A 24,125-nucleotide genomic window follows, 5' to 3' on the forward strand; every position below is an offset into this window, starting at 1 on the left:
ACTTCATAGGACAATCCTCTCATCCCAGGAATCAATTGAGTGAACCTTCGTTGCACCGCATTGGAATCAACGTTCCCTATAAGTTGCTCGGCTCTCTGCTGGTCCCGCGCAGCCCAGGACCGGCTTTCTCAATGGTAAGTTTCATGCATGCGAGAAACTGTGAATGGGCCACGCAGCCCCTTAAAGGGGCCGTGCACCCAAAAAATAATAAGCGGGAACATGGATTGGAATATTCCACTCTGGCGGTGACAAGACACAATGAAGCTTTGAGTGGCAGATGGGCTGAGGTAAGGGTGGAAGCGGGCAATGTTGGAGAGATGGAAGTAAGCATTTTTTTGTGATGGAGAGTATACGTGGTCAGAAGTTCAACTTGGGATTGAATAGGTCACAAAGATTGCGAACAGTCTGCTTTATCCTGAGACAGCGGCCAGGGAAGTGGATGACATTTACTCACTGAGCTATGGGGTCCTTAACACAGAAAACTTACTCTGCTGTACCGTGAAAGGGTTAACCAAAATAAAGCACAAATGTTTTTACAGTAAGTTATGAGTTGTGACTTTTTCTGAAATGAAACTATACACAAATGATAAAAATAAGTTTTTATGCTTCAATATCAACATTACTCTCAGACTTCTAAATCAAACATTCTAAAAATGTACTTTACGATAATGCTCATAGATATCCAACTGTGATATGAAGTGTACACTGCTGATGGCTCTCGAACAGACAAACCACACACACTTTCCTAGGACATACTTTCTCACCATACTAAGTTACTCTCTGTTCTGTGTCTTGGACAGCCTATTGCACCCCAGTGTTTTGCACAAGAATTTAAGATACAGTTTAACCTGTACTGTAGTGCTTTTGCTATGTTTGCCCTTGGAAGAATGGGAACTTGTCCAAGAACATTTTAACCAAAAATAAACTAAACTATTCACCTCTGGCTGCTCCATCTCCCTCTCAAGTAGATCATGCTTTAATGATTTTAGGTCTCAATAATCCATTCAAAGGGGCACTGTTACATGATGAACTGTCATTTGAGAAACAGATGTAGGCAATGATCTGACTGGTGAAATGATGGCATCCTTGTAGTATGTCTTTCAGACAGACTGCTCCTGTCTGAACACATTTTAATTGTGTCCATATTAGGTCTCCCCTCTGTGGTGGCAATCAGTTAATGACCAATCCATGGGATTGGTGCTCATTGAGATATATTTGTACTGGGATAATTCATCCTCTGGTGAGTGTAAGGAAGTACCTCAATAGTACCTCATGAATCAGCTGCCTCCCCATAGGCATCCAAAGTTGGAGAAAGATATCCTGGGATCAATATTAAATCCAATGAAGTAAACTAACAGTTGCTGCCAACCAAAATAATTAATTGAGTGCACGTGGGAGCGGTGCAACGGAGTTGACAGGAACAATGGTGCGAATTAGCCTCAACAAACAACATTTTTCAAAATTAAAAAAGGAGTGTAAAATGAAGAATATACTGGCAGATAAGAAACAAGGTTTCACAAAGAGGAAATTCACTAGCCTAAACCTCGAACTACCGACGGATATTTACCTCACCCTATCTCTGCAATCCCCGCCAGCTCTATATCCCCTCACAAACATTCTGTTCCTCTAACTGGTCGTCTGTGCATTCCCCAATCCCTTCACCCTACCATTGGTGGCACTGCCTTCGGTTGCCTTGCTCTTGGGAATTCCCTGCTTAAATCCCTTCTTCTCTCTCTTTATCTTTGAAAATCTCCACAAAAACAATTCTCTGTCCGAGTTTCCAGTCGTCCCTCCCAAACACTTCCTTCCGAGCTCTGCATCCATTTTCATTATGACTATGAAGCACTGTGGGACGTTTATTATGTTAAAGGCACTATTAAATGCAAGCTGCTGTTGTTGGATACGTTCTGGGGCAAAGCGCCTTCTGGCCTGGGGGAAAGTAGCCGTCAATTTTACGTTGGGGCCTTTTATACAACACAACAATGGAGGAGTAACAGGTGCACTAGGGTTCCCAACCCTCCCAGGATGACGGAGTTTCCTGGAATCGAAGGTACCTCCCCCGAGCTCTGCCTCTATCAGCCCGGAAGATCAGCTTATTTGAATTTCCCATCCCCGCTCCGTGACGTCACAGGCTGCGGTTAAAGCCTCAGGCTTGGTGATGTTGCCCGACCACCAACGCCGAGAGCTGCAACTGCCTGCAGTCGGCAGGGGGCTGGAGAGCTAGCGAGCTGGGAATTGGTAAGCTTGGGAATGGTAATAGGTTGAGGGTGAGCATCAGGACCAGCATTTTCCACAGTGGCAGGAGCAGTAGCAGCAAGGTGGTGAGTTGGAGTGGCACTGAGAGAGGAGCAGCCAATAAAGGGGTAAGTGAAACCCAGAGCCCTTACTGTGGGTAAATAGTGAGATTGATTCCACTGGTGGACGAATGGGGAATGGAAAACAAGGATTTTAACAGGCCTTTGCTAATTTAACCCTTTTCCCACGTAAAACACGTATGGTGGGAAACACGAATGGGAAACCTGGCAGGAGCACTATTGGATTGCTGACTATCAACTGCAGGTCAACCATTAAAGAGGAGATTTGATCAGCCATCATTTACAGGTGGCAGGACTTAGTGGTCTCAGGTCTGGGGCAACTTTTAGAAGGCTTAACCATACCTGTGGAAGTTTGGAGCCTGACACCCATCTCCAGTGTGAACTCCTGGGAAACCCCTCTCGCCACCTTCACTCAGCGCTTCCTCAACGGAGGCATATACCAGAAGCATGGGAGCCATCTATTTCTTTCCCATCTGGGCATTAGAGGAGCTCGAGCACCAGCAGTGGCACCAGCAGAACCAGGAACAACAGCAGCACCAGCAGGAGCGCCAGGCTGCTGCTCACCCACCTGAGGCTGCACAGGCCAGAAGGGGCCAGCGCCTGGAAGCCCGTCGGCGCAGGAGATACCCCCCAAACAGGATCTACAGACACAGGGTCAGCTATCTCAACATGTCTGAGCAGCAGTGCCAAAGGCGGCACTGAATTTCGCGAGAGGTAGTGAGTGACATCTGCGCAATGCTACAGCAAGACCTGCAGCCCAGAGGACCAGGTGGACAAGCATTACCAGTGGCCGTCAAAGTCACCACCGCAATCAACTTTTTTGCCTCAGGCTCATTCCAGGGATCAGCAGCAGCTCCCAGGCGGTCGCACACACTTGTATCACGCAGGTAACCGATGCCCTCTTTGCCCTCGTGCACAATCACATCCATTTCTCCAAAGATCGAGCAAGTGTCACAGCGCAAGTGGTTGGATTAGTCCATTTAGATTCGTGTGGGAAATACGAAATTCAGATAACATGAAACCATCCCACACCCGAGTCAAAATCCCGCCCAGAAACTTCATTTCAAAGGGAATGGGATATATATTTGAAAAGAAGGAATATAAAAAGATCTTTTGGGGGGTGGGAATGGGGTTGCAGGAGAGAGTGTCAGCACTGGGCTGAATGGCCTCCTCCTGTGCTATCATTTCTATAATTCTATGAAAGCTCTCCTTTATCAAATGCAAGCTCAGGGAGTGGTTTAGAATGCTGGTGTCGAGCTGAGTTTAAATGTCCTGTGAGAACTCTCCCAAACACCGAGCCTACTGCCCTGTGTGGATTGGTTCAGGTCGGTCAGTGCCGCCCGGTTTTGACGTGTGAAGTCCAAGTACACATCAGCTCTGACTCACGTTCCTAGTTCAGACTCGTCAACTTCACACGGAACCAGAGTCCGGGGGGACAGGGAGATAAGGGGGGGGACAGGGAGATAAGGGGGGGGGGACAGGGAGATGGGGGGGACAGGGAGATAAAGGGGGGGACAGGGAGATAAAGGGGGGGACAGGGAGATAAAGGGGGGGACAGGGAGATAAAGGGGGGGACAGGGAGAAAAGGGGGGGACAGGGAGATAAAGGGGGGACAGGGAGATAAAGGGGGGGACAGGGAGATAAAGGGGGGGACAGGGAGATAAAGGGGGGGACAGGGAGATAAAGGGGGGGACAGGGAGATAAAGGGGGGGACAGGGAGATAAAGGGGGGGACAGGGAGATAAAGGGGGGGACAGGGAGATAAAGGGGGGGACAGGGAGATAAAGGGGGGGACAGGGAGATAAAGGGGGGGACAGGGAGATAAAGGGGGGGACAGGGAGATAAAGGGGGGGACAGGGAGATAAAGGGGGGGACAGGGAGATAAAGGGGGGGACAGGGAGATAAAGGGGGGGACAGGGAGATAAAGGGGGGGACAGGGAGATAAAGGGGGGGACAGGGAGATAAAGGGGGGGACAGGGAGATAAAGGGGGGGACAGGGAGATAAAGGGGGGGACAGGGAGATAAAGGGGGGGACAGGGAGATAAAGGGGGGGACAGGGAGATAAAGGGGGGGACAGGGAGATAAAGGGGGGGACAGGGAGATAAAGGGGGGGACAGGGAGATAAAGGGGGGGACAGGGAGATAAAGGGGGGGACAGGGAGATAAAGGGGGGGACAGGGAGATAAAGGGGGGGACAGGGAGATAAAGGGGGGGACAGGGAGATAAAGGGGGGGACAGGGAGATAAAGGGGGGGACAGGGAGATAAAGGGGGGGACAGGGAGATAAAGGGGGGGACAGGGAGATAAAGGGGGGGACAGGGAGATAAAGGGGGGGACAGGGAGATAAAGGGGGGGACAGGGAGATAAAGGGGGGGACAGGGAGATAAAGGGGGGGACAGGGAGATAAAGGGGGGGACAGGGAGATAAAGGGGGGGACAGGGAGATAAAGGGGGGGACAGGGAGATAAAGGGGGGGACAGGGAGATAAAGGGGGGGACAGGGAGATAAAGGGGGGGACAGGGAGATAAAGGGGGGGACAGGGAGATAAAGGGGGGGACAGGGAGATAAAGGGGGGGACAGGGAGATAAAGGGGGGGACAGGGAGATAAAGGGGGGGACAGGGAGATAAAGGGGGGGACAGGGAGATAAAGGGGGGGACAGGGAGATAAAGGGGGGGACAGGGAGATAAAGGGGGGGACAGGGAGATAAAGGGGGGGACAGGGAGATAAAGGGGGGGACAGGGAGATAAAGGGGGGGACAGGGAGATAAAGGGGGGGACAGGGAGATAAAGGGGGGGACAGGGAGATAAAGGGGGGGACAGGGAGATAAAGGGGGGGACAGGGAGATAAAGGGGGGGACAGGGAGATAAAGGGGGGGACAGGGAGATAAAGGGGGGGACAGGGAGATAAAGGGGGGGGGGGACAGGGAGATAAGGAGATAGGGATTGTGCCCGTTAAAAGTGGCCGACAGGGAGCCTGATGCACCTTGTGCAGTGCAGGTGGAGTCGGGCTACAGTTTCAGGGTGTATTAGCGGGTTATAGGATTACTACATTCAGGTTGGATATCTGGGCATTACACCTATTATTACCAGTTAAATATAGTGAGCTATTGAATTACTGTTGGTTATGAGGAAAATCTGAATGTTAACACTTTACTATCAGTTACCAGTGCAATTTCAGTGAGTTTCTGTAAGTTACTGGAATCAAAGCTGCTCCCACCTCCAGTTTGCCCCCTACGAAACCCCCCCGCTGCCCTCGGTTTCCCTTCTTCCCACCCTGTGTTTCTCCCCCCGCCCTCCCCCGCCCTCTGTTTCCCTTCTCCCCACCGTGTTTCTCCCCCCCCGCCCTCCCCCGCCCTATGTTTCCCCGCTCTCTCTGCTCACGAGTGGCCTGTTGGTTCTTGGGACTTGTCTGCACAACAGCTGCTGGAGCAAAACCACCAGCATAAATACTCAACTACAGGGGCCCAACCTTTATACAGTAAATGCAATAACTTTAAAAGTCATGTGATCTGATGTCACATGGTCAGGCATCAAGTGGTCAGACTGTCACGTGATCAAACCTCCCAGAATGCCTCCAACTAGTGTTGGCAAGCCAAAAATGTGCATTTTTACATATTTTGGGGAGTTTAACATTACATCTATTAAAATTGTAACAAATCTGTATTTCAAATGAAAAACAACCAACGTCCTGAGATAATATCAGTTCCTCCTAGAACCAGATTGATGTTCTAATTGCTGACCAAACTACCTCCCAAAATGTAGACGTATCCCTTCTAAACATTCACGTGCAGCTTTTCAAGCCTTCACTTCCCAAGTAATACTTCTTTTAAATTGAACTGTCTAGCTGACCACACTGACAACTAGAAGCAGTCAGTCATCTTGACTCAGCAAAAATGATGTGGTAAAGTGCAGATGAATTAAGCCACAAAGGTAACAGAATAAAACCGTTTAATCCACACACATATTTAGTTGACAGCGCATACTTCTCTCCCTTCTTCTCCTTTGCCCTGTCCGCACAGGTCATTCAACACCCACAGTCTCGAGAGTGGGTGGGAAACCTTCTCCCAGGCCTCCACCAATGTTGCTTGAGCTGGTTGTGAGAAAGTGCACAAGAGGGCCCAGTGATGAGCACCCTCCAATTTTACCTCTACAAGCAAGCAGCAGCAGTGTGAAGGAATCACTGACTGCCGTCCCCACGCTTGATGCTTTATGCCTAACTGCTGTACTGTGTAAAGACCATTCTGTTATTTGAACATTTGTAGACTATAGTACAATGTACATAGGCAAGAATTCAGATTTAGCACAAACAGTACATGGAATTACATACAATCTACTACAACAACTTGTATTTATATAGCGCCTTTAACGCAGTAAAACATCCCAAGGCAATGCACAGGAGTATTTTAAGACAAAAAATTTGACACCGATCCACATCAGGAGAAATTAGGGCAGGTGACCAAAAGCTCGGTCAAAGAAGTAAGTTTTAAGGAGCATCTTAAAGGAGGAAAGAGAGGTAGAGAGGCGGACAGGTTTAGGCAGGGAATTCCAGAGCTTAGAGCCTAGGCAACAGAAGGCACAGCCACCAAAGGTTGAGCGATTATAATCAGGGATCCTCAAGAGGGCAGAATTAGAGGAGCGCAGATATCTCGGGGGGGGGCGGGGGGGGGTTGTGGGGCTGAAGGAGATTAGAGATAGGAAGGGGTGAGGCCATGAAGGGATTTGAAAACAAGGACGAGAATTTTGAACACTGCAACACAGGAACAGGTTGGGACTCTACTCATTGGGGTTCAGAAGAATGAGAGGCGATCTTATCGAAACATATAAGATTGTGAGGGGGCTTGATCGGGTGGATGCAGGGAGGATGTTTCCACTGATGGGTGAGACTAGAACTAGGGGGCATAATCTAAGAATAAGGGGCTGCCCTTTCAAAACTGAGATGAGAAACTTCTTCACTCAGAGGGTAGTAAATCTATGGAATTTGCTACACCAGAGAGCTGTGGAAGCTGCAACATTAAATAAATTTAAAATGGAGATAGACAGTTTCCTAGCAGATAAGGGAATTAGGGGTTACGGGGAGAGGGCAGGGAAGTGGACGCGAGTCTAGATTCAGATCAGCCATGATCCTATTGAATGGCGGAGCAGGCCCGAGGGGCCGTATGGCCTACTCCTGCTCCTACTTCTTATGTTATGTTCTTATGTTATGGTCCATATCAATATTTATATCCCCCACGAGGCTCCTCCTACTCCAAGTACCTCTTCCTACCCTGCCCCTGTATCGCTCTATTTCCTTCTCAGTGTTTGCATCAGGCCTCTCCTTAAATGCATCACTGCTACCTACTTCCACCACTCCATGTGGTAACGAGTTTCACATTCTCACCACTTTCTGTCTAAAGATGACTTGCTAAATCTCTTTTGTCCTTTCCTTTCCATTTCAGATGAGCACCTCCCATTGGCTGCATCTAACTCTCCACCTCATAAAATGAACAAAAACAACTGCAGTTTGGTATGACTGAAATAGTTAAATTACTTGATGGGTACAAGGACTTTTTAACTAATCAAACATTTGTCCTGCACTGTTGGTCAGACTACATTAACACATGTACAAGTAATATCTAGGCACTGATTTTCTACCAGCTTCAGTTGTCGAAGATGCCACCTTTTAGGTGAGATATTAAACCTGCGTTGAATTTTCTCCCCTGCTCTCCTACATGCCCCTATATATCGGGATATTGTTCCACAGGTGCGAGCGGATCTGCAGTGCCTCACTCAAGTGACCATGTGCGAGTCTAAAAGACTGCCGAGGGGCTATTCGACTGTGGAGGGCATCAGAGCGGAGTTGATTCAATCCTCTCTTGATATCCACGTACTTTCCTACATTTGGGGGGGGGGGGGGCAGCGGGGGGAGAGGAGTTAATGGATAGTGATCAGGTGTTCAGATCCTGGGCAATTTTTGCCCTCCCAAGCTCAAAGTGCTAAGGCAAATTGCACAGTTCTTGTGTGCAATTTTCAGCAAAATAAATTCTATGAAGAATCGACTACAATTTGCAGTTGCCTGCAACTAAAATTGAACTCCAACTTATACAATAGACGAATACAGTCAAAGGGTATCTCCAAAGAGATGATTGTTTGGGTAAGTCATATAGTCAATATTTATTTAAACATAGAATTGAAAACGAATGCTTATAAAAGCCATTTACGTCATTTTAAAATATACAATCTATGCAGACCTGGTCATAGGACTGTGCCATAATCAATTGCAAAAATATTCCCCTCCCTCCAAATTGTCCCAAACCACTGAATTGTCAGGTTGTGGTAATCAGGTGGCTTTCTCCAAGATCACAGCCTAGCCTCAGCATCCGAGACACACCTTCATGTCTGCTCATGTACAAATTTTTATTTATGTTAGCTGTGGGCCATAACGGTATGACGCCTGATTCAATATTGCGTGCTCATCAAGATAAGGGATTTTACTGCTGAAAAATGGAACACTTTCCCACTTTGCCAACCTCTGGCCCATGTCCACTGGAGGCAATAATTCGTAGCGAGGAGCCAGATGTAGCAGGGATGAGTGAAACACGGCTACATAAAGAACAAGAATGGCAGTGAAATATTACGGGATATAACGTATTTAGAAAGGATAGGGAACCAAGAAGGGGAGGTGGGGTGCCACAGTACTAATTGGAGATAATACAATGGCAGTAGAATAAAGGGACCAGTTAAACTTAGAGGGGATAAAAAAAACCTGGTCCAGATGGATTATATCCACGTATACTAAAAAGAAGCTAGTGAAGAGATAGTAGAGGCGCTATTATATAATTATATAAAATTCATTAGAAAATGGTGTCGTGTCAGAGGACTGGAGGACAGCTAATGCTATTCCTATATTTAAAAAGGGAGATAGAACAAGTCCAGGGAAGTATAGTCCAGTTAGCTTAATGTCGGTGGTTGGAAAGATATTGGAATCTTTACTCAAAGATGTAATAGAAAAACATCTAGAAACAGAATATATAATAGAGTAGTCAGCACAGATTTCAAAAGGGAAGTCAGGCTTGACCAAATTTATTAAATTCTGATAGAAATTTACAGCATAGAAGGCCATTCAACCCATTGTGTCTGTGCCGGCTGAAAGAGCTATCCACCCTAATCCCACTTTCCAGCTCTTGGTCCGTAGCCTTGTAGGTTATGGCCCTTCAAGTGCATATCCAAGTACTTTTTAAATGTGATGAGGGTTTCTGCCTCGAACACCCTATTAGGCAGTGAGTTCCAGACCCCCACTACACGGTGTGTGAAAGAAGTCCTCCTCAATCTTCTAATCCTTCTATCAATTACATTAAATCTATGACCCCTGGTTATTGACACCTCTGCTAAGGGAAATAGATCCTTTCTATCCACTTTATCTTGGCCCCTCATAGTTCTATACACCTCAATCAAATCTCCCCTCAGCCTCCTCTGTTCCAAAGAAAACAACCCCAGCCTATGCAATCTTCCCTCATAGCTACAATTCACCAGTCCTGGCAGCATCCTCGTAAATTTCCCCTGTACCCTCTCTAGTGCAATCACATCTTTCCTGTAATGTGCTGACCAGAACTGTATACAGTACTCTAGCTGTGGCCTAACTAGTGTTTTACACAGTTCAAGCATAACCTCCCTGCTCTTACATTCTATGCCTTGGCTAATAAAGGAAAGTATTAAGTATGCCTTCTTAACCACCTTATCTATCTGCCCTGTTACCTTCAGGAATCTGTGGACATGCACTCTATGGTCCCTCTGTTCCTCTACACTTCTCAGTATCCTACCATTTATTGTATACTAGCTGGAGTGCCCGGCAGTGCCGAGGGTTTTTTTGAGGGCATGTTGTTATGAAAAAAGTAGAAATAATTTTTATATATATATGAGTTTGTCTGTCTGTCTGTGTGGGAAGAGAGAGAGAGAGAGGGAAGAGAGAGGGGGAAGAGAGAGAGAGGGGGGAGAGAGAGAGAGAGAGAGAGAGAGAGAGAGAGGGGGAAGAGAGAGAGAGGGAAGAGAGAGAGAGAGGGAAGAGAGAGAGGGAAGAGAGAGAGAGAGAGAGAGGGAAGAGAGAGAGAGGGAAGAGAGAGGGAAGAGAAAATGCAAAAATGCCAGAAAAGACCTGAGAAAAATATCAAACCAAAAACATCGCCAACCAAACAATCCGGACCTACGTACTAGATACAATGAAACCCTCAAAAGATATAAACACACCATTAGGAACAAAACACAAAACTATACCCACAAAATACTCGAAGAAATTGAAAACTCCACCAATCCAAAACAATTCTGGGAAATGTGGAATAACCTGAGTACAACACAATTGCAAGCATTACCAATCCAAGATGGCGACATCTGGAGAACACATTTTGAAAACCTCTACAAAGACATCCCAATAAACGAAACAAACCCAAGTCAACATCAGGTCACAGAAAAACTCCACACATTAGAAGCAACAATTAAAGACAACCAAAACCCTCTAGACTCCCCAATCACATGGAAAGAACTGGCCACAAAAACAAAATCTCTCCACCTAAAGAAAGCCTGTGGCCCAGACAACATCAAAAATGAAATGCTCAAGTTCAGCAATATGGAGATGCAGGGTGCGATACTCAAACTATTCAACATCATATTACGCTCAGGCTGTTTTCCCGATATCTGGTGCCAAGGACTAATCTCCCCCATATATAAAAGTGGAAACAAATCAGACCCAAATAACTACCGCGGCATCTGTGTCAACAGTTGTCTAGGGAAGTTATTCTGCAGTATTCTAAATAGTAGATTACTTGATTTTCTTAACAAACATAATATCCTCAGAAAAAACCAAATAGGCTTTCTTCCAAAACACCGCACCGCCGACCATATCTATACCCTTCACACCCTCATTGGAAAACATATACACCAAACAAAAAATGGGAAAATATTCGCCTGTTTCATCGACTTCAAGAAAGCCTTTGACTCTATATGGCACGAAGGGCTCTATTATAAACTTCTTCAATGTGGAATAGGGGGCAAAGTCTATGACCTTATTAAATCAATGTATCTGAAAAACAAATGCGGGGTCAAAATTGGAGACAAACGCACCGATTTATTCACCCAGAGAAGAGGCGTCCGGCAGGGCTGCAATTTGAGCCCGACCCTGTTCAACATATACATAAATGAATTAGCAGACATGCTGGAGCAAAGCGAGTCACCAGGTCTCCGTCTCCTTGATGGAGAAGTGAAATCCCTGTTCTATGCGGACGACCTGGTTCTGCTGTCTCCCACAGAACAGGGATTACAGCAACAACTAGACCTACTCGACAAATACTGCCAAAATTGGGCTCTAACAGTAAATCTAAAGAAAACCAACATCATGATTTTTCAAAAAAGGCCCAGATGTCAGGAAAACAAATACCAGTTTACCCTCAGTGATACCACTATAGGACACACTATGAGCTACACCTACCTTGGTCTAACTATTACAGCATCAGGGAGCTTCAGCATAGCAGTGAATGCACTAAAAGAAAAAGCCCGAAGAGCCCTATATGCAATAAAAAGAAAATTCTACAACATCCAAATCCCAATCAAAATCTGGCTCAAAATATTTGACAGCATAATCCTGCCCATTGCACTGTACGGTAGCGAAGTATGGGGCCCGCTAAATCACCAAAGCTACACTAAATGGGAAAAACACACAATAGAAGCCCTACATGCAGAATTCTGCCGAAGCATCCTTCGCACCCAAAGAAAAACGCCAACAAATGCATGCAGAGCCGAACTAGGCAGATATCCACTGATAATAAACATCCAAAAACGAGCACTAAACTTCCTAAATCACCTCAAATCTAGCTCCCCAGACACCCTTCATTTCAAAGCCTTTCAGACCCAAGAGCTAAACCCAGAAAAGAGTCCCCTGAGTCAGCTGCTACTGAAACTAAGTACTCAGCCGGACCCTGACCAGCCCCAGACCAACACAGCCGTCCAAACACCAATCCGAGTGAACCAAATCATTAAACAATGCAAAGAAACCTACCTGGAACATTGGAACAAAATAACCGAAAGCCAAAGCAGATTAGAATGTTACCGGGCCCTAAAAAGAGAATATAAACTGGCAGACTACCTCACGACCATCAGAGACACAAAACAGAGACAGACCCTCACCAGGTACAGACTAAGCGACCACCAACTGGAAATTGAAAAAGGCAGATACAAGAAATCCTGGCAGCCTAGAGAGAATAGAATATGTGATCAATGTCTGGCTGGCGAGGTTGAAACAGAAATGCATTTCCTCCTAAAATGCGAAAAATTCAACACATCAAGAAACATATTATTCAACAAGCTAAGCCATACAACCCCAGATTTCAAGGAATTGGATGATCTGTCAAAATTGAGATTAGTCTTAGGAGAAGGAGACAGACCATACCTTGGGGCCAAATATGTAACAACATGTCACAACCTGAGGACTGTTTAAAATTAAGACTGTTTAAAATTAATATTGAACGTACCAAATGAAGTACAAAGACTGTTTAAAATTAATATTGTTTAAAAGTAATATTGTATGTACCCAACAAATGTCAAATCGATTGACACCTACAGAATGTTGGAAAACTGTACCTTTTTGCTATGTAAGCTTTGGCAATATGGTTCTCTGTAAACTTTCATGCCAATAAAGCATTTGAATTGGAATTGGAATTGGAATTGGAGAGAGAGCTTGGGAGTGTGAGAGAGAGAGAGATTGGGAGTGAGAGAGAGAGAGAGAGAGATTGGGAGTGAGAGAGAGAGAGAGAGATTGGGAGTGAGAGAGAGATTGGGAGTGAGAGAGAGATTGGGAGTGTGAGAGAGAGAGATTGGGAGTGTGAGAGAGGGAGAGAGGGAGATTGGGAGTGTGAGAGAGAGAGACTGGGAGTGTGAGAGAGAGAGAGAGAGAGAGAGAGAGAGAGAGAGATTGGGAGTGTGAGGAGAGAGATTGGGAGTGTGAGAGAGAGAGAGAGAGAGACTGGGAGTGTGAGAGAGAGAGAGAGATTGGGAGTGTGAGAGAGAGAGAGATTGGGAGTGTGAGAGAGAGAGAGAGAGACTGGGAGTGTGTGAGAGAGGGAGATTGGGAGTGTGAGAGAGAGAGAGACTGGGAGTGTGAGAGAGAGAGAGAGACTGGGAGTGTGTGAGAGAGGGAGATTGGGAGTGTGAGAGAGAGACTGGGAGTGTGAGAGAGAGAGAGAGATTGGGAGTGTGAGAGAGAGAGAGAGAGAGAGACTGGGAGTGTGAGAGAGAGAGAGACTGGGAGTGTGAGAGAGAGAGATTGGGAGTGTGAGAGAGAGAGAGATTGGGAGTGTGAGAGAGAGAGAGATTGGGAGTGTGAGAGAGGGAGAGATTGGGAGTGTGAGAGAGAGAGAGATTGGGAGTGAGAGAGAGAGAGATTGGGAGTGTGAGTATGAACAGAGAGCCAACCAGTAAACTAAGAAAAGAATATATATAAACAATGCGAATGTATATTTATACACTCAGGGATATACCTGTTTATACACTGTATGAATAGAACTGCGTTTATGTGGTAAACCATAAATGTATTTTGATGCTTTGGCAACATAAGATGTAACTTATCATGCCAATAAAGCGATTTGAATTGTGAATTGTGAATTGAGAGAGGGAGAGATTGGGAGTGTGAGAGAGAGAGAGAGATTGGGAGTGTGAGAGAGAGAGAGATTGGGAGTGAGAGAGAGAGAGAGAGAGATTGGGAGTGTGAGAGAGAGAGATTGGGAGTGAGAGAGAGAGAGATTGGGAGTGAGAGAGAGAGATTGGGAGTGAGAGAGAGAGATTGGGAGTGAGAGAGAGCAAAGAGAGGTAACTGCACCTAGAGAGAGAGAAAAACCGGCCCAGCTCAGCCCGAGAGAGACCCGGAGACCGGTCCAGAGAGAGAGAGAGACCCGGCCCACTGAGAGACCGAGCGACCCGGCACCAGGACACCGAGAGCCCGGAGACACCCGGGACACAGCCCGGCTCACCGAGACCGAGAGACCGGCCCAGAGACACAGTTAGGCCCGGGGACAGAGAGAGAGAGAGCGAGGTCGCGGGAACAGAGAGAGAGTAAAGAAAGCGACCCAACCCGAACCCCCGGCCCCGGCACCAGCGGAGCGGAGAGCAGGTGAGAGCCGAAAATCAGCAACAAGTCCCGGGAACGGCAACTCCCAACTTGGGCAGAGTTCGCGGCTGCTCCGAGTAACTCGGGAGAAACAGCGAGAGAAACAGCGAGAAATAGCGAGAGAGAAACAGCGAGAGAGAGCGCTGAGAGAATCACAGATACACACTGAGACAGAGGCCTGAACCGCGAGACCGGAGACCGGGAGGAGCAGCCCGAACCAGGACAGTAAATAAGAGGCCTGGGGAGGGTGAACCCGAGAACGCGAGGCCCAGAGACCGCGGGATCGGAGACCGGGAGGAGCGGCCCGAACCGGGAAAACGAGTAAGAGGCCTGGGGAGGGCGAACCCGAGACCGCAAGGTCGGAGAACGGGAGGAGCGGCCCGAACCGGGAAAACAAGTAAGAGGCCTGGGGAGGGTGAACCCGAGACCGCGAGGCCCAGAGACCGCGGGAACGGAGACCGGGAGACCAGGGCAGAAAACAGCCTGGTGAGTCAAAAAACCCGGGGGCCTGAGACCGACACGACGACGCAAAGAGATCCGCCCAGAGCGCAGAAAGCGAATGAGTCCGGGGCACGGAGAGTGGACGAGTTTGGAGCACGGAGAGAGAGAGCGAGTCCGAGACCCGGAGAGCGAGTGAGAGAGTCGGAAGAGAAAATAAATAAATAAATAAATAAATAAAGCCGGAGAAATAAGTTTTACCTAATTCTACCTAAGCTTCATTTTAGTTAAAGTTAGTTCGGAAAAAATTTAATTTTATTTAAATTTAGTTCGAAAAAAACCTGAAAAAAGAACAACAAACCCGCGAGGAAAAGGAATAGAAACCCGAGAGAAACGACAAACTACCCGAACCAAGAGCCTGTGAGAGAAAGAGAAAGATAAACCTTTAAGAGCAGCTATATCAAAGATGAACCCCTGAAAAACTCCCAATTTTGGACCTAAAAGTGGGCTAAGGTGGAACACGACACAAAAAAGAGAAAAAAAAAGTTATCTATCTGAGACAAAAAAAACAAACGACTACAATGAGCAGGGAAATGATATATCCTGAGCAATGCACAAAAAATAAAGCAAAGGAAAAATACAAGTACACAACACTAAAAAATAACCCAGAGATCCTCTACGTTGACTATACCACACACAAAGGGACTAAGCTGAAGAACAACCTCATATTCTACACCGAATACGTCACCTCCTGGAAGGAGACTTTACAAAAACACTACACATACGTCTCCAGTGAAGGTATTGGCAGTGGAGGCAGACTGAAAATATGTAAAGATGGAAACCTAGATAAAGATGACCCCCTGCTAACCATAAGCTACTACAACAAAAATAGAAAGATCATGATACAGGGGAATGTGGAAAATCTGGACTCCTTCGAAAAGGAATTCCCCCAGTTGAAAACTAAGGCAGACACAAAGAGGACCAATGGACAGGAAACAAAAGAGAGTCGAACAGAGGATGATGAGAGCCAAGTGGAGGAAGAAGAAGAGAGACCAGCAGAGGAAAACACCTCCCTGTCCATCTCCAACCCCCACACCTCTCAACGAAAACAAAATGATGAAAGAGAATCTGGCCAAACTAGAACTTGATTTCAACGAATACAGAGAAACACTGGCCAAGAATTTGAAGGAGGAATTCAAACAGCTAAAAACGGAACACGAGTCCACCATCCACAAACTGAGAAAGACCATAGAGGAGCAAAGAAATTAGATCAAAGAACTCCGTACTCAACAAAACAAAACGAAGGAGACCGTAGAAAGGCTCAGCAGGCAACACAAACCTCTTAAGGTCCAAAAACCTGAGGACACAAAAACACACACAAGGACACAGAACCCGCCGGATGCCACCCCACACGAAGACACACCGAAAGCCACAAACCCCGCTCCAACCAGCCCTCAGTCGAGTCATGCCCAGACTACTGCTACCCAGTCCTCACACACAGGAACACAAAAACCGACAGATACCCCCCCAAACGAGGACACACCGAAAGCCCCAAACCCCGCTCCTGCCACACAACATATCCCAGAAACCCAGCCAACAACCAGCCACCAGGCGAGTCCTACCCAGACTACTGTTACCCAGTCTGAAAAACCAGCCCCTCAGGCGGTCCTGCTGACCGACTCCAACGGAAAGTTTCTGGACCCCCAGAGGCTGTTCCCAGACCATCAAGTCCTGAAAAAATGGTGCAGCAACACAGACCAAGCAATGAAGATCCTGAACAAAGAATCCCTTGGAAGCCCCAAATGGATTGTGATCCACACAGGCACGAACGACCTACGCACCCTACAGGAAGGCACTGCTAGGGCGGTGAGCAGGATGGCGGAAAAGGCCAGCAGGGAATTCCCCGAGGCGCGGATCGTGATCTCCACACTACTGCCCAGAAAGGACACCCCAGCCTATATAATCCACAACACCAACAGGGAGATCGACACGAGATGTTCTGTCCTCCCCAACGTCTCCCTGGCCCATCATCCAAACATCAACACAAGGGACCTCTATGACGAAATACATCTACTCAAACAGCGGATGTGGGTCTTCGCAAGAAACCTCAAACACTGCCAAAAGACGCAGCCCTCCCACCCCCTCTACCATTGGGAGCCCAAACAGGACCACCAATGTCCCCCACCCCCCTTTACAAAACCAACAACAGAACCGTGCTTTTATACCTGACCCAAGACCCCCCTCTAGACCACAGACTGTAGACCAAGAACTGAGAAAGATCATGACGATGCTGAACAGCCTGATAGAAAGCCGGAGAAATTATTAATATTGTTATTTATCATTATCATTATTGTTATCTTATCAGTATTATTACTATTATTAGATAGATATATGTGCATGCCTCATGAAATTTATACTAAATCATCATTTAGCATTATAGAAAATAGTGTTTCCACACTCATCCCACAAAATAGGTCCATTTTATTTCGTTTTATTGAACTATATAAATGCGTTCTTTCCACATAAGCTGCTGGAATATCCAGGGCCTCCGCTCCTCAACATTTGGGATGAAGAGTACAGACCCTGAATTCCTAAAAGCTATAAAAGACATTGATATAATTGTGTTAACAGAAACATGGTGCCAAAAGGACGTGCCGACCCACTGTCCTCCAATGTACCATGAAATCATTGTGCCCTCAGTAAAGAACACTAAAACACGCAAGGGCAGAACCTCCGGGGGAATATTGGTGTGGTATAAGGGAGAACTGGACAAACACATCTCACCGGTAAAACAGGGGAAATCACACGTATGGCTAAAACTAGATAAAAATATAGGAATAGCAAAAAAAGATGTTTACTTATGTGCGATCTACATACCTCCAATAGAATCGCCATATTTCGAAGAGGAGTTATTTGATACTCTCCACATGGAAATCAGCCATTTCCAGGCCCAAGGAAGGGTGATAATATGTGGGGACCTAAATGCAAGGACCGGTTGTGAACCTGACTTCATAGACCCACAGGGAAACAACCATGTGTTTGGCCAGACCCCTTTAGATGTCACACCAGCCATCGCAAATCGGAACAACCTTGATCGTGAAATAAATAAAAGCGGTAGGGAGGTAGTGCAACTCTGCCGAGCCTTAGGCCTGTACATAGTTAACGGTAGGTTCAGAGGGGACTCCCAAGGGAGACTCACATACTCAACTCTTGGGTCTAGTGTGGTGGACTATACAATCACTGACCTGTCAGGCAGCAATCCCCCCTCTCAGACCATAACCAAATAAATATGTACCTTAAACTTTCTGCCCAAACTACAGACACAAAAAAGGAACCCAGTAAGCTCCATAAAATAAACCAGACATACAGATGGGCCCCAGACAGTGGAGAAAAATTCATCACAGCACTAAAGTCACCTGATCTCACAAGTAAAATATCAAAATTTAAAGAAAACCCATACGAGATCACCAGAGATGGTGTAAACATGGCCATAGAGGATATAAATATGATCTTCCATGAGACAGCTGTAAAAGCCGACCTTGTGAAACAGAAGAGGAAGCGTCACAAAAGACAAAATAAAAATAAGAAATGGTTTGACCACGAATGCAAAAATGCCAGAAAAGACCTGAGAAAAATATCAAACCAAAAGCATCACCAACCAAACAATCCGGACCTACGTACGAGATACAATGAAACCCTCAAAAGATATAAACACACCATTAGGAACAAAACACAAAACTATACCCACAAAATACTCGAAGAAATTGAAATCTCCACCAATCCAAAACAATTCTGGGAAATGTGGAATAACCTGAGTACAACACAATTGCAAGCATTACCAATCCAAGATGGAGACATCTGGAGAACACATTTTGAAAACCTCTACAAAGACATCCCAATAAACGAAACAAACCCAAGTCAACATCAGGTCACAGAAAAACTCCACACATTAGAAGCAACAATTAAAGACAACCAAAACCCTCTAGACTCCCCAATCACATGGAAAGAACTGGCCACAAAAACAAAATCTCTCCACCTAAAGAAAGCCTGTGGCCCAGACAACATCAAAAATGAAATGCTCAAGTTCAGCAATATGGAGATGCAGGGTGCGATACTCAAACTATTCAACATCATATTACGCTCAGGCTGTTTTCCCGATATCTGGTGCCAAGGACTAATCTCCCCCATATATAAAAGTGGAAACAAATCAGACCCAAATAACTACCGCGGCATCTGTGTCAACAGTTGTCTAGGGAAGTTATTCTGCAGTATTCTAAATAGTAGATTACTTGATTTTCTTAACAAACATAATATCCTCAGAAAAAACCAAATAGGCTTTCTTCCAAAACACCGCACAGCCGACCATATCTATACCCTTCACACCCTCATTGGAAAACATATACACCAAACAAAAAATGGGAAAATATTCGCCTGTTTCATCGACTTCAAGAAAGCCTTTGACTCTATATGGCACGAAGGGCTCTATTATAAACTTCTTCAGTGTGGAATAGGGGGCAAAGTCTATGACCTTATTAAATCAATGTATCTGAAAAACAAATGCGGGGTCAAAATTGGAGACAAACGCACCGATTTCTTCACCCAGAAAAGAGGCGTCCGGCAGGGCTGCAATTTGAGCCCGACCCTGTTCAACATATACATAAATGAATTAGCAGACATGCTGGAGCAAAGCGAGTCACCAGGTCTCCGTCTCCTGGATGGAGAAGTGAAATCCCTGTTCTATGCGGACGACCTGGTTCTGCTGTCTCCCACAGAACAGGGATTACAGCAACAACTAGACCTACTCGACAAATACTGCCAAAATTGGGCTCGAACAGTAAATCTAAAGAAAACCAACATCATGATTTTTCAAAAAAGGCCCAGATGTCAGGAAAACAAATACCAGTTTACCCTCAGTGATACCACTATAGGACACACTATGAGCTACACCTACCTTGGTCTAACTATTACAGCATCAGGGAGCTTCAGCATAGCAGTGAATGCACTAAAAGAAAAAGCCCAAAGAGCCCTATATGCAATAAAAAGAAAATTCTACAACATCCAAATCCCAATCAAAATCTGGCTCAAAATATTTGACAGCATAATCCTGCCCATTGCACTGTACGGTAGTGAAGTATGGGGCCCGCTAAATCACCAAAGCTACACTAAATGGGAAAAACACACAATAGAAGCCCTACATGCAGAATTCTGCCGAAGCATCCTTCGCACCCAAAGAAAAACGCCAACAAATGCATGCAGAGCCGAACTAGGCAGATACCCACTGATAATAAACATCCAAAAACGAGCACTAAACTTCCTAAATCACCTCAAATCTAGCTCCCCAGACACCCTTCATTTCAAAGCCTTTCAGACCCAAGAGCTAAACCCAGAAAAGAGTCCCCTGAGTCAGCTGCTACTGAAACTAAGTACTCAGCCGGACCCTGACCAGCCCCAGACCAACACAGCCGTCCAAACACCAATCCGAGTGAACCAAATCATTAAAAAATGCAAAGAAACCTACCTGGAACATTGGAACAAAATAACCGAAAGCCAAAGCAGATTAGAGTGTTACCGGGCCCTAAAAAGAGAATATAAACTGGCAGACTACCTCACGACCATCAGAGACACAAAACAGAGACAGACCCTCACCAGGTACAGACTAAGCGACCACCAACTGGAAATTGAAAAAGGCAGATACAAGAAATCCTGGCAGCCTAGAGAGAATAGAATATGTGATCAATGTCTGGCTGGCGAGGTTGAAACAGAAATGTATTTCCTCCTAAAATGCGAAAAATTCAACACATCAAGAAACATATTATTCAACAAGCTAAGCCATACAACCCCAGATTTCAAGGAATTGGATGATGTCAAAATTGAGATTAGTCTTAGGAGAAGGAGACAGACCATACCTTGGGGCCAAATATGTAACAACATGTCACAACCTGAGGACTGTTTAAAATTAAGACTGTTTAAAATTAATATTGAACGTACCAAATGAAGTACAAAGACTGTTTAAAATTAATATTGTTTAAAAGTAATATTGTATGTACCCAACAAATGTCAAATCGATTGACACCTACAGAATGTTAGAAAACTGTACCTTTTTGCAATGTAAGCTTTGGCAATATGGTTCTCTGTAAACTTTCATGCCAATAAAGCATTTGAATTGAATTGAATTGAATTGAATTGAATTGAGAGAGATTGGGAGTGTGAGAGAGAGATTGGGAGTGAGAGAGAGAGAGAGAGAGAGAGAGAGAGAGAGAGAGATTGGGAGTGAGAGAGAGAGATTGGGAGTGTGAGAGAGAGAGAGATTGGGAGTGTGAGAGAGAGACTGGGCCGCCGCGGCCGCTCACCTGATGGCTTTGGGTCGGGCTCTCGGGCGGGGCTGTTGACGCCGCGGGGAAGTGTTGTGCGCGGCAGCTCCTGGCACGGCCCGCCGCGGCCGGTGACCTGATGGCTTTGGGTCGGGCTCTGGGGCGGGGCTGTTGACGCCGCGGGGAAGTTTTGTGCGCGGCGGCTCCCGGCACGGCCCGCAACTCAAGGCCCAGGCTTCCCGGGCTGCTAGGCCTAGCCCGGCGCCGGCACAGCCGCTCGAAACGGCCGTCAAGGTAGGCGAGCCTCCGGGCGAAAGGCAGGGGATCACTTCATTTCCTACTGTTGCTAAATACAATTTAAAACTCAAATAAATTGTTATTTTCCTTAGTTCCCAAACACACAGAAAGTGTGGAGAAAAAAAATGGTGAAGAATCAAGATGGCGGCCACTCACCTCGGTTCAGAATGATAAGGCCCGCCCACACACGCACCGATTGGTCGACCGTCAGGTCACCGAAGCGTAGGATTGGTCAATCGTCAAGTCACAACACTCAACTGTAGGATGGCCCGCCCGCCCGCACGCGCAATGAACCCGCCCCCGCGACGCAGCGCTTGGTCAACCGTCGGTCAACTGTCAAGTCGCTCGACGGCACGATTGGTCAACCTTCACGTCACTCAATGCTAATGAGCAAATGAGCGGAACTTTTCCCATTTAATGAGCGGAATTTTGAACGTTTTTTGGATACCGTGGGCACGATTTTTGTCTGACGGAAAAGTAAATACGCCTATGACCGGTCCGTAATCGTAAGCTTTCTTTTGATGTGACGCGCGTGTAGGTACGCTCTATAACTTTCGAACGTATAGAGAACAGACAGACAGACAAGGTCTTATATAGATATCTAGATAGATAGATAGATATTATATATATATATATATTATATATAAAGATAGATAGAAGAAGATAGATTCCCTTGCCGTGTTAGCCCTCCCCAAATGCATTACCTCACACTTCTCCGGATTGAATTCCATTTGCCACTTTTCTGTCTACCTGACCAGTCCATTGATATCTTTCTGCAATCTTCTGCAATCTACAGCTTTCTTCTTCACTATCAACCACAATTTTGTATCATTAACAAACTGCTTTTCAGTCACAAAAGCATCCGTCGACCATTACCCATTGCTGCTTGCCAGTAAGCCAATTTTGGATCCAACTTGCCACTTTCCCTGGGATTCCATGGGCTTTTATTTTCTGACCAGGCTGCCATATGGGATCTTGTCAAAAGCCTTGCTAAAATCCATGTAGACAACATCAGATGCACTACTCTCATCAACTTTCTTTGTTATCTCCTCAAAATATTCAAACAAATTAGTCAGACACGACCTTCCCTTAACAAATCTATGCTGACTGTCCTTGATTAATCCATGCCTTTCTAAATGATGATTAATACTGTGTCTCAGAATTTTTTCCAACAATTTTCCCACCACCGAGGTTAGGCTGACTGACCTGTAATTACTCGGTCTATCCCTTTCTCCCTTTTTAAACAACGGTACAACGTTAGCAGTCCTCCAGCACCACACCTGTAGCCAGAGAGGATTGAAAAATGATGGTCAGAGCCTCTGCTATTTCCTCCTTTGCTTCTCTGAACAGCCTGGGATACATTTCATCCAGGCCTGACAATGTATCTACTTTCAAAGATGCTAAACTCCTTAATACTTCCTCTCTCACACTGTTTATCCCATCGAATATTTCACACTCCTCCTTAACTACAATGCCTGCATCGCCCCTCTTTTGTGAAGGCAGACACAAAGTACTCATTGAGAACCATACCCATGTCTTCCGCCTCCACACACAAGCTTCCTTTTTGGTCTCTAATAGGCTCTACGCTTTCTTTAGTTATCCTCTTACTCTACGTATTTATAAAACATCTTTGGGATTTCCTTGAAAAAAATTTTCATGCTCCCTCTTTGCTTTCCTAATTTCACCCCTGCACTTTCTGCACTCCTCTAAGCTTTCTGCAGTATTTAGCTTTCGGTATCTGACATAAGCTTCCCTTTTTTGCCTTATCCTACCCTGTATGCCCCTTGACATCCAGGGGGCTCTAGATTTGGGAGTCCCACCCTTTTTCTTTGTGGGAACATATTTGCTCTGAATCCTTACTATTTAACCTTGAATGCCTCCCACTGCTCTGACACGGAGTTACCTTCAAGTAGCTGTTTCCAGTCCACATTTGATAAATCACAACTAACAGAAAGAGCAGACAAGGGTAATGTAATATACTTGGATTTTCAAAAGGCCTTCGATAATGTACTGCATAGTAGACTCATGACTAAGGTCAGAGCATGTGGAGTCAGGGAACAAGTAGCAGACTGGATAGCAAGCTGGCTACAAAACAGAACACAGAGAGTCGAGGCTAAAGGTAGTTACCCAGACTGGCAGAAGGTGGGAAGTGGTGTTCACAGGGATCGGTGCTGGGACCACTACTGTTCACCAGTTAGCCGAGATTTCGCTCCATGTTTTTCTGGGCAGTCTCAAGAACGAGCGAATCAAACATTCCTCGGCACCAATTTCCCAGAAGGGTCTGAATTCAGGCGCAGGACCCCTATTTAAATATTTTAATGAGCTTAGTGTTTATTTCAGATGGTCGGCAGGGACGCCGAAGGATCGCCTTAACCAATACGGCAGCCATTGCATTTTGTACGCACATCTGGTGTGGGACGTTCATCACAAAATTAGTAAGTGGAGCATCGATTCTTCGTCCGAGAATGGAATAAAATGTAATTGAATTTGAATTTCAACCCCATTGTCTTCAGCCCTTGCTACAAACTCCATACCCTCACCACTGATTCCATCCACCCCCGACCACTATCTCTGACTGAACAAGAATGTTTTCAACCTCTGTGCACTATTCAATCCTGAGCTGGGTTTCCACCCCCATATCCTC

This window comes from Somniosus microcephalus, chromosome 13 (genome assembly GCF_052327205.1).
Source record: "Somniosus microcephalus isolate GS21.2 chromosome 13, FLI_Smic_1.0, whole genome shotgun sequence".
Classification (NCBI taxonomy): Eukaryota; Metazoa; Chordata; class Chondrichthyes; order Squaliformes; family Somniosidae; genus Somniosus; species Somniosus microcephalus.